Here is an 18,489-nt window from a genome sequence, read left to right as displayed (position 1 = left end):
CTACAAAAAATGAAAAGGCAACTCAGAAAATAGAAAATCTTTACAGATGTAGGAGATGACAAGGGATTAATCTCCAAAATATAAAAACATCTCATGCAGCTTTATATTAAAATAAACAGGAGCTTATTTATTGATATACATTTTTTGAGCAATTCAAAATTTTTAATATTTATTTCAAGGGGAAATGTTGTCAGAAGGATAAATTAGGAGTTAAGGATTAATCTTACATAGTACTATACGTGACATAGATAAATATCAAGGGCCTACTGTATAGCAGAGGGAAATCTCAATATTCTATAACAAACTATTGGGAAAAGAATCTGAAAAAGAATGGATATATGTATAACTGATTCACTTTGCTGTACACTTGGAAGGAACACAACATTGTAAGTCAACTATATTATAATGCAGTTTTTTTTTTTTTTTTTTTTTTTTTTTTAGGGCTGCACCTGCAGAAGTTTCCAGGCTAGGGGTTGAATTGGAGCTGTAACTGCTGGCCTACACCACAGCCACAGCAACACAGGATCTGAGCCACATCGCAACCTATATCACAGCTCACGCAACACCGTATCCTCAACCCACTGAATGGGGCCAGGGATCGAACCCGCATTTTCATGGATCCTAGTTGGGTTCGTTAACTGCTGAGTTACAAGGATGCCCCAGTTTTCTTTAAATGAATTCTTAACCATTATCCTTTGTAGAGGTTGGTATTTTTAAAATTAAAAATTTTGAATTGCTCAAAAAGTGTATATCAATATATTTTTAAGGTAAATATGCCTTTGTCTTTATACTGTAATATTTTCTCAAACTCCTGACTGATAAACTTTATAAATGAATAAATTAAGGAAAATCATATCTCAACTCTGACCTCAAAACAGCTGTTTTCCCACCTAGCAATCTAACTATAGCTCAGTCTGTAGAGGAGGTGATTTGAATATGTAAGACTCTCTTGAGCCTTGACTTTTCTCTGTTTTCTTGGCCTGATTATCTCCACAATGACTGTGAGTTCACTCTCATACACTGTATGAATCAGGGCCTTGAATGAGTACTTTTTATCTTAACTCTCCTCAAAGGCACTTTCTCAGCACTTAACTGGAGGCTTCTGCATCCAGTTGACTTACAGAGGTTAAGTGACTATGAATCTAGTTAGTTGCCAGCAAAATTCCCCCAATACACTCTTGAGAATTTACTTCTCCACTGAACCAGTGGACTTGCTTCTGAATAGTGCAGTATACTCACAGTTCAATAAATTATTAATGTGGACATCTTATTAATAAAAAGAATATTTTATATTTGAAACCTCATTTTAAAAAATGAGGGAAGTTTTCATGCTTTTGTTTCTATATTACTTCATTTGACCTTTGCAGTGTTTGATGGAACAGACTGGATAAGAATGACAATTTAACCTTAATTTTCCTTTAATATAGTGATTAAACCAACCCAGTTTCGATGGCTGAAACTAATTTCTTCACATTATTTTTCTATCCCTTTCTTTATTATTTTCTTGGGGTTTATGTGTTTATTTTACTCCCCATCAAACAATAGTGTTTATTTTTTTCTGTCATCATTTATGTTCAGGGTTCACTGAAACATCACCTGAGAGATTAATCCCACTGAGAACTCTAAGCTGAGTCCTCAAGTGGAGGTAACTCTTCCAGAGCCAAGAAAAATGAATAGACTGCTGAACCTCATTTATTTGCCTGAATATTTTGAATTTTGTGGCTTACATGCTACTGCTGTTAGTTATCCTGTATTATAACCAGCTGTGCACATGTGCTTATTTGTTTTATGAAATCTCTGCCATATACAGTTGTTATTTAATACATTTGTTTTTCATCAGCTCTGCCTTAACCTCGACATTATCCTGTTTTTCTTGTTGCCCATTTCAATTCATCATAGCCCACAGTTCTCTTTGATATTAATATATCATGATTAATGGTGTACAATAAATTTTCAGTGGCTTACACCAGCAACTGCCAGTGTATGTGATTTCAGATGCCTTTGATATGTTTTTGATCTATTTACTTAGCAATTAAATTATGCCAAATTCTAGGAGAATTGCTGGCCCAAATTTTACCAAATGACAGTAAGGCTGCAACCCATTGTTTTTTATATATAAGTTTCTGTGGTCTGGGACCTTCTTTGATGTTCTGTCCAGCCTTAGTGGAAGTGTGGTTCTTTTATTATATTTATCATATATTATTTTAAATAAAGAAAAATAGAAACATAATACTTATTTTCCCATACTCAAAAGGAGAGGAAATTAAGCTCTAAATCCTGGTAATAGAATAATTTTTTTTTTTTTTTTTTTGCCTTTTCTAGGGCTGTTCCCAAAGCACATGGAGGTTCCTAGGTTAGGGGTCAAATTGGAGTTGTGGCCACCGGCCCATGCCAGAGCCACAGCAAGGCAGGATCCAAGCCGCACCTGTGACCCACACCACAGCTCACAGCAACACCAGATCCCCAACTCCCTGAACAAGGCCAGGGATTGAACCTGCAACCCCATGGTTCCTAGTCAGAGTCATTAACCACTGAGCCACAATGGAAACTCCAAAATCCTGGTAATAGAATAATTAAATAATATTTTGATGTGTTAAAATTCACCACTGAAATTAATACATCTATTGGGTGAGGTACTTTGAGGCTATGCAGATACACTGTTTCTCCTTAAATATTTGTTCACAAATTTTATCATTCATCATTGGCCTTGCCTACAGTGATTATTGTGGTATTCTCATGGTGATTTTCTATTTCCCACATTTCTTCTTCATTTGTTATTTTAAATTGTTTCCTAAGAAAGATCTGTCCTTTATTTAAATGGGATGGATTCATGATTATTATATTAGCTTTCTATTGTGTTTTTAAAGCTATTACATTTAGTGACTTAACAACAACATCCATTTATCATCTCACATTTCCCATGTGTCAGGGTCTGGGCAGACTGTAGCTCAGCCAGTTTCCCTGCTCCAAGACCACAAGGCAGAAAGCAGGTATACACAGGGCTGAATAATTTTCTAGAGTCACTTCCAGGTTCACTCAGGTTGTTGGTAGGATTCATTTACCTGCAGTTGTGGGCCTAAAGTGTACTTGCTGGATTTCAGCCAGGCATCCTTCTCTGCTTCTAGAAACCACCAGCATTTGCAGACTCATAGTCACTTTCCAAGCCAGAAAGGGTGGGCAGGCCATCTCATGGTTTGAATCTCTTCTCTGCCTCCTTCTGTGCTGCATCTCTCTCACTGAGCCCTGCTGGATAGAAATCTCTCTGCTGTTAAGGGCTCAAGTGATTAGATTGGGCCTATCTGGAGAACTGAGGATAATCTCCTTATTTAAAGTTTCATAACCTTAATTATATCTGCAAAGTTCTTTTTGCCAGGTAACAAAGTGTTCCAGGCAACAGAGATTAAAGGAGCCACAATCCTCCTACCACAGTTATTTATTTTATTCTTTGGTATATAAGCAAATGATTTTGTGCTGTGTTTTGGTACTCACATCCTTCTAGCTTTGCTCATTAGAAGCTTATTTCAGGTTGGTTCCTAGGTCCTTTATCATACCTCTCCTCCTTTTAAGCACTTTTTTACTTTGTGACACTACTGAATGCCCCCAAGCTCGTCTAGTATTTGCCCTGCCCTAGCCCCTATGGTGAGAAATTTCTATAAGGAGCCTATCAGTATCTTGTAATAATTTATAATGGAAAAGAATCTGTAAAGTGTGTGTGTGTGTGTGTGTGTACGTGTGTGTGTATAAACTGAATCACTCTGCCATGTACTTGAAATGTTCTAAATCAATTATAATTCAATACAAAAATAAAAGTTATAGAAAAACAGATCAAACACAAGATGAGAGGAAAAAATCCAATTATCTATAGATGTCGGACAACTAGGAGACAGAAAACACTACAATTCACATTACATGTAGAAAGGTAAATATACACGAATCCTTTAGAGTCTGCTCTGGAGTCTGCATCTGATTTATGACTCAAAAAGAGACTGTGATTCAGATATAGATGCCAGTGTTATCCTATTACTACCTCATGACTTCCTTAAAATCAGGATCATTCTTTGACATTGTGCCCTATACGGCCTATCTCCTTTTCTTTCTTTTTTTTTTTTTTGAGTTTTAAAAAAAATTTTAAATAAATTTTATTTGAGTATAGGTGACTTAAAATGTTATGTTAGTTTCAGGTGTACAGCAAAGTGAATCAGCCATTCATATACATATATATCCATTCTCTTTTGGATTCTTTCTCCATATGGGCTATCACAGAGTATTGAAGACATTTCCCCAGGCTGTATAGTAGATCCCTGTTACTCATCGATTTTGTATATATAGCAGTATGTATATGCCAATCCCAACCTCCCAATCCAGTCCTCCATTTCTCCCCCCACAGTGTTTCCCCTTTAGTAACTATAAGTTTGGTTTTGAAATCTTTGAGCCTGTTGTTGTTTTGTGAATATGTTTTGTATCATTTTTATTAGATTCAACATATAAGTGATAGCATATGTTATTTGTCTTTCTCATTCTGACTTACTTCACTTGTAATAATAATCTCTGGATCCATCCATGGTGCTACAAATGGCATTATTTCATTCTTTTTTAATGGGTAACATTCCATTGTATATATGTACCACATCTTCTTAATCCATTCCTCTGTCGATGGGCATTTGGGTTGCTTCCATGTCTTGGCCAGTAAATAGTGTTTCAGTGAACATTGAGGTGCATGATTACTCTGTGGTTTCTCTTCAGGTCTTATAAATCTTTTCCTTTTCTCTTGATTTTGTCTTTCTGGAACGTCTTTGAGCATCATGTCTCTTCTCTCATATTTACATTTTAAAAAATTTCTATATTTTTTCAAAGTCATTGATTTTTTTTATGACCTACAGATTCAGTTAACTTCATCTGGCACTGAATACATCTACTGGTTTTTTTTTAATGTTTATATTTTATTGTTATTTATAAATCAGTGTGGACAAAGAAATAACAGCTTATGTGCTGAAAAACTTAATAAAATCATTTTTACCCTTATCACTATTTCTATTGTATACATATGTATAAATTCTGTTACTGCTATTTTAGCAATGGGGTCCCTTAAATGATAATTTACTTTAATTTTTTCCAACATTCCTAATTTTAAATTGTACCTTATAAGCTATATTCTGTGAGAATACTCCATATCAAAAGTTTGACATTTGAACAGACTAATCTGGCTACTGGTTGAAACCTTACCAAATCCTGAATCCCATCTAGGTAAATGTTTGATAACTCACATTTTACACACAAGAATCCTGAGAATGGAGATGTTAAATTTCCATAGGTTAAAGAATAAGTAAAGTGGTAAAATTAGAATTCAAGTCCCCTGGTAATCTCTTCTCCTTACTACCTCCTTTGCAGTGAATAAATACTGAGGGTTTCTGCTAGATCTTTAATGGTGTAAAAAAAGCTATTTTGGTCCAAAGAGGAAGATAAAGTATATGATATCTGCCTTCACAGGATTTGGATCCTTTTTAGAATATTTCTGGTAAAGTCTAATCACCGTGTTGACTCAAGTACTATTACAGAGGACTAAATGCAATGTAAGATCCCTGCACTCTACCTTGTGGACCACAAAGAGATGGAATTGATGGTCAGTACCATCCAGAAGTTAATAGTGGGCAGTCTATGGATTGAACCTAAAAATTAAACACATGCAGCATAATGGAATGATAGTTTAGAAAAGAGGTGTAGAATGCTCCTATATTTTTTTCAGTCACCAATCTGATATGCTTTCAAGCTTCTTCTGTTTTTTGTTTTCCTGAAGGCTTCTGTAGCATTCATGAATATGTACACCTCAATCAGTTTGTAATCTTGCAGCACATATCAACCCTTCAGACTGTTTATCAAAGTTATATTAACTGTGGTAAGGCCTGAATTATATAAGTTCTTCCAAATACACCATAAACTCCATGAAAGCTGGAGACAAATGTACAGTAATGTTTAGTCTTACATTTTTCTCATAACATTTAGATGTCAATAAAATGATTACTAAAAAAAAAAAACTAACATAATTTAGCCAATTTCACGAGAAAAAAATAAATGTATCTTAAAATCATGTTTTTCCCCACTTTCTGCATGATATTTTTTCTTTCATACAATTTGTCATTCTTTTGTCATTCCATGTAGAGTAACAATCTCTTATATACCCAGAATATCAGTTTCACAGTAATGATTCTGTAATTTAGAGTGGTCATCATCTTCCTTAACCAAAGTATGTGTATTTAAGGATAAATTCCACTTGTATTAATATAAATGTAATGGCAGTATATTGAAATGCATAAAGCTTTTCTTATATTTAAGACTTTTTTCTTGGGCTAGATTCCCAGCATTGTAATTACCAAAGCTGAAAGGGCATGTTGGCATATTGAAATAGAATGATTTTCGGAGTATGTAAAATGCTTCCTGAATGCACCTCATGTGTGATAGTAATAAGGCATCTAGGGTTTATAATTACAGTATTTTGTCATAGGAAACGTGGAAATACTTTATTAGAGAAATTACATTTTTAAAAAATTATATTTTATTGCTATACTTTCTTGTATCTGAATGTAGCATACAGAAAGAATTTTTTTTTTTTTTTTTTTTTTTTGTCTTTTTGGTTGTTGTTGTTGCTATTTCTTGGGCCGCTTCCGCGGCATATGGAGGTTCCCAGGCTAGGGGTTGAATCGGAGCTGTAGCCACCAGCCTACGCCAGAGCCACAGCAACGCAGGATCCGAGCCGTGTCTGCAACCTACACCACAGTTCACGGCAACGCCGGATCGTTAACCCACGGAGCAAGGGCAGGGACCGACCCCGCAACCTCATGGTTCCTAGTCGGATTCGTTAACCACTGCGCCACGACGGGAACTCCAGAAAGAATTTTTGATTGTAGTATTTACAACAGCAGTTCATTCAAAGGAGAACCATTCATGCTTACCGTTATATGCAATCATGAAGTGAATAGCCATTTAGCTTCCTGACATGGTGTCTCATGTATTGTTTCTTTTTATACTACATCAAAGTTTAGATGGGAAGGAATTTGCTAAATTTGGGGACTCAATACTTGCATACTTGAAGTTTACATTTTTGTCTCCAATTAATTTCTGTTCTTTGAGCTCATCCTTAGTGTATCAGTATAAATGAGTGGTGGGAAAAAAGAAACATTCCAGGTGTAAAGAGCAGAAATGGAGTTAATATAGGAAAGTTTAAGACTTAAAAAATCAACAGATGGCCTGTAGGAGTGAGAATCAAGTTCCAGCACTAGAATTAATGAGTTCAGGCATAAATGGTCACAAAACTTTGGCAACAATAAAGAGATGGAGCATGATAATGTGAGAAAAAAGAATGTATATATGTATGTGTAACTGGGTCACCATGCTATACAGTAGAAAAAAAATTATTGGGGAAATAAAAAATAGAAGATTTAAAAAAAAGGGAGAGATCAGTGGTTGCCAGGGTTTGGAGAGATGAATAGACCACAGAGGACTTTTAGGACCTTGAAAATAACTCTGTACAGCAGAAATTGACACAGCATTATACATCAACTATAACTAAAAAAAGAAAATAGCTCTGTATGAGATTATAATGTTGGATATATGTCATTATACTTTCATCAAAACTCACTGAATGTGTAACATCAAGAGTGAAACTGAAGGTAAAGGATGAACCTTGGGTGATGATGATGTGTCCACTGTAGGTTCATCCTCCATGAAATGGTACTGGTGATGTGACATTGACAATAGGGAAGACTCTGCATGTGTGGGGGCAGGAAGTGTAAGAGAGAAATCTTTATACCTTCCTGTAAATATTGTGGTTAACCTAAAAGTGCTCCAAAAATAAAGTCTTTAAATAAAAAGAACCAGTGGTCACTGCTATGATCCAGGGTCATGCAGATGACCTAGAAACCAGCCAGCCAAATGCTGGTTTGCTTGCTGGAAGAAATAATCAGCTTTGGTTGGCTCCCCTTCTTTTTTTTTTTCCATTTTTTTTATTACTCAAATGAATTTATCACATCTGTAGTTGTATAATGATCATAACAATCTGATTTCACAGGATTTCCATCCCACAGCCCAAGCACATCCCCTCACCCCCAAAACTGTCTCCTCCAGAGACCATAAGTTTTTCAATGTCTGTGAGTCAGCATCTATTCTGCAAAGAAGTTCTGTCTGTCCTTTTTACAGATTCCACCTGTCAGTGAAAGCATTGGCTTTGCTGTCTCATTGTATGGCTGACTTCACTTAGCATGATAATTTCTAGGTCCATCCATGTTGCAAAAAATGCTGGTATTTCGTTCTTTTTGATGGCTGAGTAATATTCCATTGTGTATATGGACCACATCTTCTGGATCCACTCCTCTGTCGATGGACATTTAGGTTGTTTGCATGTCTTGGCAATTGCAAATAGTGCTGAAATGAACATTGGAGTACATGTGTCTTTGCGAGTTGTGGTTTTCTCTGGATAGATGCCCAGGAGTGGGATTGCTGGATCAAATGGTAGTTCTATGTTTAGTTTTCTGAGGAATCTCCATACTGCAATCCACAGTGGTTGCACCAATATACAATCCCACCAACAGTGTACTAGGGTTCCTTTTTCTCCACACCCTCTCCAGCACTTATTGTTTGTAGACTTTTGGATGATGGCCATTCTGGCTGGTGTAAGGTGGTACCTCAGAGTGGTTTTGATTTGCATCTCTCTAATAATGAGTGACGCTGAACATCTTTTCATGTGTTTCTTGGGCATCTGTATGTCTTCTTTGGAGAATTGTCTGTTTAGATCTTCTGCCCATTTTTTGATGGGGTTGTTTGTTTTTTTGGTATGGAGCTGCAGAAGTTGTTTATAAATTTTGGAGATGAACCCCTTGTCAGTCGATTCACTTGCAAAGATTTTCTCCCATTCTGTGGGTTGTCTTTTCATTTTGCTAAGGGTTTCCTTTGCTGTGCAGAAACTTTGAAGTTTGAGTAGAAGTCCCATTTGTTTATTTTTCTTTTTATTGTCAATACTCTGATAGGTGGATCTGAGAAGATGTTGCTGTCGTTTACGTCAGAGAGTTTGGCCTATGTTTTCCTCTAGGAGTTTGATAGTGTCTGGTCTTATATCTAGGTCTTTAATCCATTTGGAGTTTATTTTTGTGTATGGTGTTAGGGAGTGTTCTCATTTCATTCTTTTCCATGTGGCTGTCCAGTTTTCCCAGCACCACTTATTGAACAAGCTGTCCTTTCTCCATTGTGTATTCTTGCTTCCTTTGTCATAGATGAGTTGGCTGTAAGTGCATAGGTTTAATTCTGGGCTTTCTATCCTGTTCCACTGATCTATATGTCTGTCTTTGTGCCAGTACCAAGCAGTTTTTTTTTTGTCTTTTTGCTATTTCTTGGGCCACTCCCACGGCACATGGAGGTTTCCAGGCTAGGGGTCAAATCGGAGCTGCAGGCACTAGCCCACGCCAGAGCCACAGCAACGTGGGATCCGAGGTGCGTCTGCAACCTACACCACAGCTCATGGCAACGCCAGATTGTCAACCCACTGAGCAAGGGCAGGGACCGAACCCGCAACCTCATGGTTCCTAGCCGGATTCGGTAACCACTGTGCCACGACGGGAACTCCATGTACCATGCAGTTTTGATGACTGTTGCTTTGTAGTATAGTCTGAAGTTCGGGAGCCTGATTCCTCCAGCTCCATTTTTCTTTTTCAGGATGTCTTTGGCTATTCTGGGTCTTTTGTTCTTCCAAACAATCTTTAAAATATTTTGTTCGAGTTCTGTGAAAAATGTCCTTGGTAATTTGGTAGGGATTGCATTGAATCTGTAGATTGCCTTGGGTAGTATAGTCATTTTGATAATATTATCTCTTCCAATCCACGAGCATGGTATATCTTTCCATCTATTTGTGTCATCTTTGATTTCTTTTATCAGTGGCTTGTAGTTTTCAGAGTATAGGTCTTTTGTGTCTTTAGGTAGGTTTACTCCTAGGTATTTTATTCTTTTGGATGCGATGGTAAACGGGATTGCTTCCCTAATTTCCTTTTTTGCCTTTTCATTGTTAGTATATAGAAATGCTATCAGTTTCTGTGTATTGATTTTGTATCCTGTGACTTTGCCAAATTCGTGGATGAGCTCTAACAGTTTTCTGGTGGAGTCTTTAGGATTCTCTAGGTATAGTATCATGTCATCTGCAAATAGGGATAGTTTTACTTCTTCCTTTCCAAGTTGGATTCCTTTTATTTCTTTTACTTCTCTGCTTGCTGTGGCTAGGACTTCCAAAACTATGTTGAAGAGTAGTGGCGAGAGCAGACATCCTTGTCTTGTTCCTGATCTCAGCAGGAATTCTTTCAGCTTTTCACCATTGAGAATGATGTTCGCTGTGGGTTTGTCATGTATGGCCTTTATCATGTTGAGGTAGGTTCCTGTTATGCCCACTTTCTGAAGGGTTTTTATCAGAAATGGGTGTTGGATTTTTGCCAAAGGCTTTTTCCGTGTCTATTGAGAGGATCACATGGTTTTTATTCTTCAGTTTGTTAATGTGGTGTATCACACTGATGGATTTGCAGATATTGAAGAACCCTTGCATCCCTGGGATAAATCGCACTTGATCATGATGTACAATCCTTTTAATGTATTGTTGGATATAGTTTGCTAGTATTTTGTTGGGGATTTTTGCATCAGTGTTCATCAGTGAAATTGGCCTATAGTTTTCTTTTTTTGTGGAGTCTTTGTCTGCTTTTGGTACCAGGGTGACGGTGGCCTCATAGAATGAGTTTGGGAGTATCCCTTCCTCTGCAATTTTTTTGAAATAGTTTCAGAAGTATAGGTAGTAGCTCTTCTCTAAATGTTTGATATAATTCACTTGTGAAGCCATCTGGTCCTGGACTTTTGTTTGTTGGAATTTTTTTAATCACAGTTTCAATTTCAGTTCTTGTGATGGGTCCATTCATCCTTTCTATTTCATCTTGGTTTGGTCTTAGAAGAGTGTACCTTTCTAAGAATTTGTCCATTTCTTCTAGGTTTTCCATTTTATTGGCATATAGTTGCATATATTAGTCTCTTATGACCCTTTGTATTTCTGTGGTGTCCGTTGTTATTTCTCCTTTTTCATTTCTGATTTTATTGATTTGAGTCCTCTCTCTTTTTTGCTTGGTAAGTCTGGCTAGGGGTTTATCAATTTTGTTGATCTTTTCAAAGAACCAGCTTTTCGTTTCATTGATCTTTTCTATGGTTTTCTTTGTTTCTATTTCATTGATTTCTGCTCTGATCTTTATGATTTCTTTCCTTCTGCTAACTTTGGGTCTTGTCTGTTCTTCTCTCTCAAGCTGCTTTAGATGAAAAGTTAGCTTGTTTATTTGGGCTTTTTCTTGTTTCCTGAGGTGGGCTTGTATTGCTATAAACTTTCTTCTTAGAATGGCTTTTGCTGCATCTCATAGGTTTTGGAGTGTTGTATCTTCGTTGTCATTTGCTGCTAGGTATTTTTTAATTTCCTCTTTGATTTCTTCAGTGATCCATTGGTTGTTTAGTAGCATGTTGTTGAGTCTCCACGTGTTTGTGATTTTTGCAGTTTTTTTCTTGTTGATTTCCAGTCATATAGCATTGTGGTCGGAAAAGATGCTTGATATGATTTCAGTTTTCTTAAAGTTACTGAGGTTGGATTTGTAGCCCAGGATATGGTCAGTCTTAGAGAATGTTCCATGTGCACTTGAGAAGAATGTGTTTCTGTTGCTTTTGGATGAAATGTCTTATAAATATCTGTTAAGTCGATCTGGTTTTAATGCTTCATTCAGGGCCTGTGTTTCCTTATTGATTTTCTGTCTCATTGATCTGTCCATTGCTGTAAGTGGGGTGTTAAAGTCCCCCACTATGATTGTGTTATTGTCAATTTCTCCTTTTAAGGTTGTTAGCAGTTGCCTTATGTATTGTGGTGAATCTGTGTTGGGTGCGTAGATATTTAAAATTGTTATATCATCTTCTTGGATTGATCCTTCGCTCATTATGTAATGTCCTTCTTTGTCCCTTAAAATATCCTTCATTTTAAAGTCTATTTTGTCTGATATGAGTATTGCTGCTCCAGCTTTCTTTTGATCCCCGTTTGCATGAAGTATTTTCTTCCATCCTCTCACTTTCGATTTGTATGTGTCCCTAGAAGTGAAGTGGATCTCCTGAAGACAGCTTACATATGGATCTTGTTTTTGTATCCATTCAGCCAGTCTATGTCTTTTGGTTGGGGCGTTTAGTCCATTAACATTTAAGGAAATTATTGATATGTATGTTCTTATTGCCATTTTATTAATTACTTTGGATTTGTTTTTTCTGCTCTTTTTCCTTTCCTTCTTCTCTTGTTCTTTTCTGCCTAGAGAAGTTCCTTTAGTATTTGTTGTAAGGCTGGCTTAGTGTTGCTGAATTCTCTCAGCTTTTGCTTGTCTGTGAAGGTTTTGATTTCTCCTTCAAATCTGAACAAGAGCCTTGCTGGGTAAAGTAATCTTGGTTGCAGGTTTTTTCCTTTCATCACGTGAAGTATATCATGCCACTCCCTTCTGGCCTGCAGAGTTTCTGTTGAAAAATCTGCTGATAGCCTTATCGGGGTTCCCTTGTATGTTATTTGTTTCTTTTCCCTAGCTGCTTTCAAGATTTTCTCTTTGTCTTTAATTTTGGTCAGTTTGATTAGTATGTGTCTCGGGGTGTTCCTCCTTGGGTTTATTTTGTATGGTAGTCGTTGTGCTTCCTGGATTTGAGTGAGTGATTCCTTCCCCATGTTAGGGAAGTTTTTGGCTATTATCTCTTGGAATTTTTTTCTGTCTCCTTCTCTCTCTCTCTTCTCCTTCTGACACCCCTATAATACGGATGTTGGTGTGTTTCATGTTGTCCCAGTGTTCTCTGAGACTCTCTTCATTTGTTTTCAATCTTTTTTCTCTTTTCTGCTCTGCATCCGTAATGTCCACTAATCTGTCCTCCACCTCGCTTATTCCTTCTTCTGCCTCCTGTATTCTGCTGTTAGCTGCTTCTAGTGAATTTTTTATTTCAGTTAATTGTATTTTGCATCTCTTCTTAAGTTTTATATCTTGTATCTCTTTGGTCAGTATTTCCTGTAAGTTATCCATCTTTGCCTCCAGTTTATTTCCAATGTCTTGCATCATCTTCATTATTAACAGTCTAAAGTCTTTTTCCTGGAGGCTGAGAATCTCCTCATCGCCTAGCTGATTTTCTGGGGTTTTTCCTTTCTCCCTCATCTGAGTTGGAGTTCTCTGCCTTTTCATTTTTATAGGTTTTTGGTGTGGTGACCTTCTTACAGATGATAGAGTTGTAGCCTCTACTACTGATGTCTGCCCCCCTTGTGGCTGAAGTTGGTAGGGGGGCTTGCTGTAGGCTTCCTGATGGGAGGTACTGATACGTGCCCTCTGGTAGGTAGAGCTGATTCCTATCCCTCTGGCGAGTGAGGCTTTGTCTCTGGATGGGATTAGAGGTAGCTGTGTGCCTGAGGGGGCTTTAGGTAGCCTGTTTACTGAGGGGTGGGGCTGTGATCCCAGTGGGTTGTTGTTTGCCCTGGGGCTTCTCAGCGGCTGGCTGATGGGTGGGGCCAGATTTTCCCAAAATGGCCACCTCCAGAGAAAGGCACTGATGCTGAATATTCCAGAGAGCTTTGCTTCCAGTGTTCTTCCTTCACAACAAGCCACATTCACCCCTGTTTTCCCAGGATGTCCTCCAAGAACTGCAGTCAGGTTTGACCCAGATCCCTATGGAGACTTTGCTTTGCCCTGGGACCTAGTGCATGTGAAAGTCTGTGTGTGCCTTTTAAGAATGGGGTCTGTTTCCCCCTGTCCTGTGGAGCTCCTGCCTACAAGCCCCACTGGCATTCAATGCCAGATACTCCAGGGGCTCTTTCTCCCAGTGCCAGACCCCTACAGGTGGGAGTTTGATGTGGGGCTCAGAACTCTCCTGTAGGTGAATCTCTGTGAACCAGTTAGTTTCCATTCTGTGGAGCTTCCCACCCAGGAGGTATCGCGTTGTTTATATCGCAAAATCGCCCCTCGTACCTCTTGATGTGGCCTCCTCTTTTTCTTCTGGAGTAGGATATCTTTTTTAAGGTTTCCCATCCACGTGATTGAAGATTGCTCAGCCTTTAGTTGTGAATTTTGTTGTTTTTAGGAGAGAAGTTGAGCTCCAGTCCTTCTATTCTGCCATCTTAATCCCGTCTCTCTGGCTCCCCTTCTTAAATATTCCTTCTACATATCAAACAAATGCTTCTTAGCCTGGATTGTATGTCTTCTCCAAATGAAGACACAAGGAAGTAGAAAAAAAAATAATTTTGTCTTTTAGTCTCTAAGTTCAGGAAGGCACACTAGAAGAAGATAAGAATGGATGTGGAGAATTAATGAGGCATATACTTCCCTGGCTTCCTACTGAAGATATGTAAAATTCCACTAATAAAGAAACAACTGTTCACACCTAATGTACTGTACTTACTCCTGGCATGTCCACACACACATTTTACCAAGGAATATATGAATGTCCTTTTATTTACTTCATTTATCTGTGAGTGATTATTATTTCTGTAATTGAAACATTGGCAAAACAACCTCTAGCACACAATGTCTTTATGAGGCAGGGTGAGAAGGATAGACAGCTTCTATTACAGTCCTCACATAGGCGACTGCCCAAAGTTCATATTTTGAAAAACATTTTCCCCCCACATTTCCTATGTTCCATTAACTTTTGGATGGCCAGGGTTGTTTATTTGGGGATAGAGGAGACCAGAATCTCTCTTATCGAGGTGCATTAGCTATCTGGATCTTATGACTACTTGTGTTCTGTAATAAGTCATTTTCTTTCACCACTGGACATAGCAGTTATTAGGAAATGCTTTGATTGTTTCTGGAACATTGTAGAGGAAATTTGAAATAAAGTGTCTTTGCAAAAATTGGGAACAAAATATGTGTCATTTAAAATTTGACATAATAACTTCATAATTAAAACCATTCCAAGTTGTGTAGTTTCTGAGGTGCTGTAATTATTGACATTTAAAAATAAAACTCCTGCTTTTTCTTAGGATATAGTCACAAGAGAATGTTTTTACACCCTAGTGACATGATCAAAATATCTGAGAGCTTAGTTGCAAAGAATCTAATTCAAATGCAAAAAATGGCAGGTCTGTTGGGGAATGAGGGACCGACAGCCACCATCATTCTTGGCAGAGCAGCAGGAAACAAAGGGAACTGCCACAGATGCAAGAGCACTGATGAAGTTGATAAAACTAGTAAAACCTTGAGGGCATTCTGGCATGAGAGTCCAGAATCCCTGGGAAGCCCAGACACAACAGAAATTTCCATGCAATTTCCACTTTTTACACAGTCTTCCACAGACAGCTCCTGAGAGTGACTGGAAGCTGAAAGAACCCCCTCCCCTGAGGAAAGAGTGCTAACTTCTGAGAGTTGTCAAGGAGGAGAGACGTCCACCAGGCACATCAAGTCTACTCTGAGGAGGCAGCAATTGACTTCAGTTTGAGAGGAGGTCAGAAGGAATGCTGAGCCTCCCACAGGTGAATACTCAAGGATTCTTTGAAAATTAGATGTTAGAGATACAACTGGGAGAAAACCATGAACATTCTAAGACACTTGCTCATAATAGATGGCTTAGGTCTTTGAAAAAATTCTACTCAGGAAAGATTAAGCACAGAGTGTTTGTTGAAGTCTAAAGATTGGTGGAGGAGGGGCAAAGAGAGAAACCACACAGGTATTCCGGGCCCTAAATCTACCAAGCAGTGAAACTATTCATTGGGGTGAGAAGACACATGGAGAAATGTCCCCTGGGATGTAGGTGCAAGTGCCTGCTGAGTCTGAAAGTCGGGCAGGAGAGCTGCAAAGTCAAGTCAGAATTCCACTCAAGGAACTTTCTGCCCCCAAACTACACAACCCAGACTGGCTTAGTCTCAAATAAATTGACGTCATCACACATGTGAGTAGCCTGACAGAGGGGAAGCATGACATTTTATGGACACAAATATATATAATACATTATATTACTTGCTTCAGTTCCCATTATTATTTATGCAATCTTACATTCAAACCAAATATTAGAAAATCTATGAAAAAGTCATGAAATATGACAGACTATCAAGAGAGGAAAAAGTGGAACCCAATTCAGAGATGGAACAGGGTTTGAAATGATCAGTTATTGAAAGAATATAAGTATATTTAATGATATATCACAAAAGTACAGTAAGCATGCACAGATAAGTTTAGCAGGGAGATATAAGAATAAAATAGTTCAGATTAACATGCTGACATTGAAAAAAAAGTTATCAGTGAGGAAGAATATTTTGTTGGGCTAATCCAGTGAACAAATAGAGGGAAAAAATCAGTACAACTGAAAAATAATCGATAGAAATTATCCCAACTAAAATACAAAAAAAAAGTAGATTAAAGAAAATAATTCCTAGAGTTCCCTTAGTGGCTCAGAGGAAATGAATTTGACTAGTATCCAGGAGGATGCAGGTTCCATCTCTGGCCTCATTCAGTGGGTTAAGGATCCGGCGTTGCCCTAAGCTGTGGTGTGTAGGTTGCGCAGCTCCTATCACCTATTGCTGTGGCAACATGTAGGCTGGCAGCTACAAGTCAAATTCAGCCTCCAGCCTGGGAATCTCCATATGCCACAGGTGCGGCCCTTTAAAAAAAAACTTCCTAAAGCAACCAGATAAAGATACATTCAGGAAGACACCAAGAAAAATGGTGACCAAGTTCTTATCACAAACAATAGAGATCAGGAGTTCCCCCTTGTGCTGAAGTGGGTTAAGGACCCTGTGTTTTCACTGCAGCAGCTTAGGTTGCTGCTGTGGCAAGAGTTTGAACCCTGGCCCAGGAACTTCCACATGCCCAGATGCATGGGCATGGCCAAAAAAAAAAAAAAAAAAAAAAAAAAAAGAAAAGGAGATCAGAAGGCAATAGGAAAACGTTTTTAAAGTACTAAGAAAAAAATTTTAAACTATCAATCTAGAAAACTAAGGACAGTGAAAATATTCAAAAATAAGACCTAAATAAAAATATTATAGACAGGCAATATTGAAAACATTCATCTCCAGCCAAACTGTACTACAAAAAGTACTAATAGCAGTTATTTGTAACAAAGGGAAATGTTACTAGATAATGTTTCAAAATTGAGTGAATATTTTCAGATAGAATAATATTTCTCTCTGTCACACAACACACATATCTTTGTAATTACTCCAGGTATGTTAAATTCATGTTATTAAATTGCTCTAAAGGCTGTGTTGCTTGCTTGGTAGAAAAATAAACAGCTGTATATTTATTTGTGGGTTACTACTCATGGACGCATTTCCTAATTCTGTTCTCTGAGGAGGTTTAAAATCAGCAAAACCTCACTAACAATGAACCTACTTTATGCTCAGATCTTTGATTTTAATTACCATTCTTCAATAAAGGGAATGAGAGCTACTTGAAGAAATAGCAAAATCCAGGGCTGGATCAGGGTAAATACAAGATAAGCCTGAAGCATCTTGCATTGGTAGAAGATAGGGAATTTCTCAAAAGAGAAAAGTGGGTGAGGCATATCTAAAAGGAAAGGAAGTCAATGTGGAAATCCCCCAATTGTGAAAGTTTGAATAATTTGAACAACAAATAAAGATTTATAATAATGGATTATTCAATACACAATGAGATAGTTCCACTCTTATAATTGTCTGAAATATTGTCTCTACATATATGGAGAATATCAGCTAGTGTTATATATTTTTTTATTTAGCCATCAAAAATAATTTGAAAAGACTCAAGAGGAAAAAGGAAGACTATTATGTTTAACACATTTAAATTTTTGTTGATCATCAGTTATTTACAGATGTATTACTTTCCACCTACTTGTGAAGTTCCCAGATTCCTGTGTTATTCTTTTTTAAAATTCCAGGTTGAGATATAATTGACATATAACATTGTATAAGTTTAAGATGAACAGTGTGTTTATTTACTTATATATGGCAAAATGATTACCATGTAGCACCAATTAGCTAATGCCTTCCTTCCATCATATAATTACCAGGGGTATATGTGTATTAACATTTACAATCTACTCTCTTATAAACTTTCATGTATATAACACAGTATTGTTACCTATGATCACTATGCTGTATATGTAGATCCCCAGAACCCGTCAGTCTTACAACTGGAAGTCTGGACCCTTTGACTAATGTCTCTGCATTTCCTCCACCCTCTGTCTCTGGTAACTTATCTTTCTACTTCCTGTTTCTCTGAGTGTGGCTGTTTTGAATCTACATATGAGTGATACGATACACTGTTTGTTTTTCTGTATGTTATTTCATTTAGTATAATACCCTCAAGTTTCATCCAAATTGTTAAAAGATAAAGGAATTTCTTCTTCCTCATGGTGAATAATATTGCATTGTATATCCATAACATCTTTTTTTAACCATTTATCTGTTGACAAACATTTAAGTGTTTCCATATCTTCACTATTGTGAACAATGCTGCAGTG

At 37.4% G+C, this 18,489-nt stretch overlaps 1 protein-coding gene and 1 long non-coding RNA gene across 2 annotated transcripts in view; both read left to right on the top strand.

Moving 5' to 3' along the window:
- LOC110258212 (uncharacterized) overlaps positions 1–18,489 on the top strand; it is a 201,276-nt gene that overhangs the window by 27,864 nt on the left and 154,923 nt on the right. The window lies entirely within an intron of this gene.
- LOC146404492 (uncharacterized) lies at positions 17–6,070 on the top strand. Its single transcript, XR_014842593.1, has 2 exons — positions 17–230; positions 1,124–6,070. It is a non-coding gene; the product is annotated as an uncharacterized LOC146404492 (long non-coding RNA).

This window comes from Sus scrofa, chromosome 3, assembly GCF_054392235.1.
Source record: "Sus scrofa isolate SSC_HxYL_T2T_F1_AM1 chromosome 3, Sscrofa_HxYL_maternal_Yorkshire_Landrace_v2.0, whole genome shotgun sequence".
NCBI lineage: Eukaryota > Metazoa > Chordata > Mammalia > Artiodactyla > Suidae > Sus > Sus scrofa.
The sequence above is the reverse complement of the archived record's forward strand: the minus strand, read 5'-3'. Positions and strand labels throughout refer to the sequence as shown.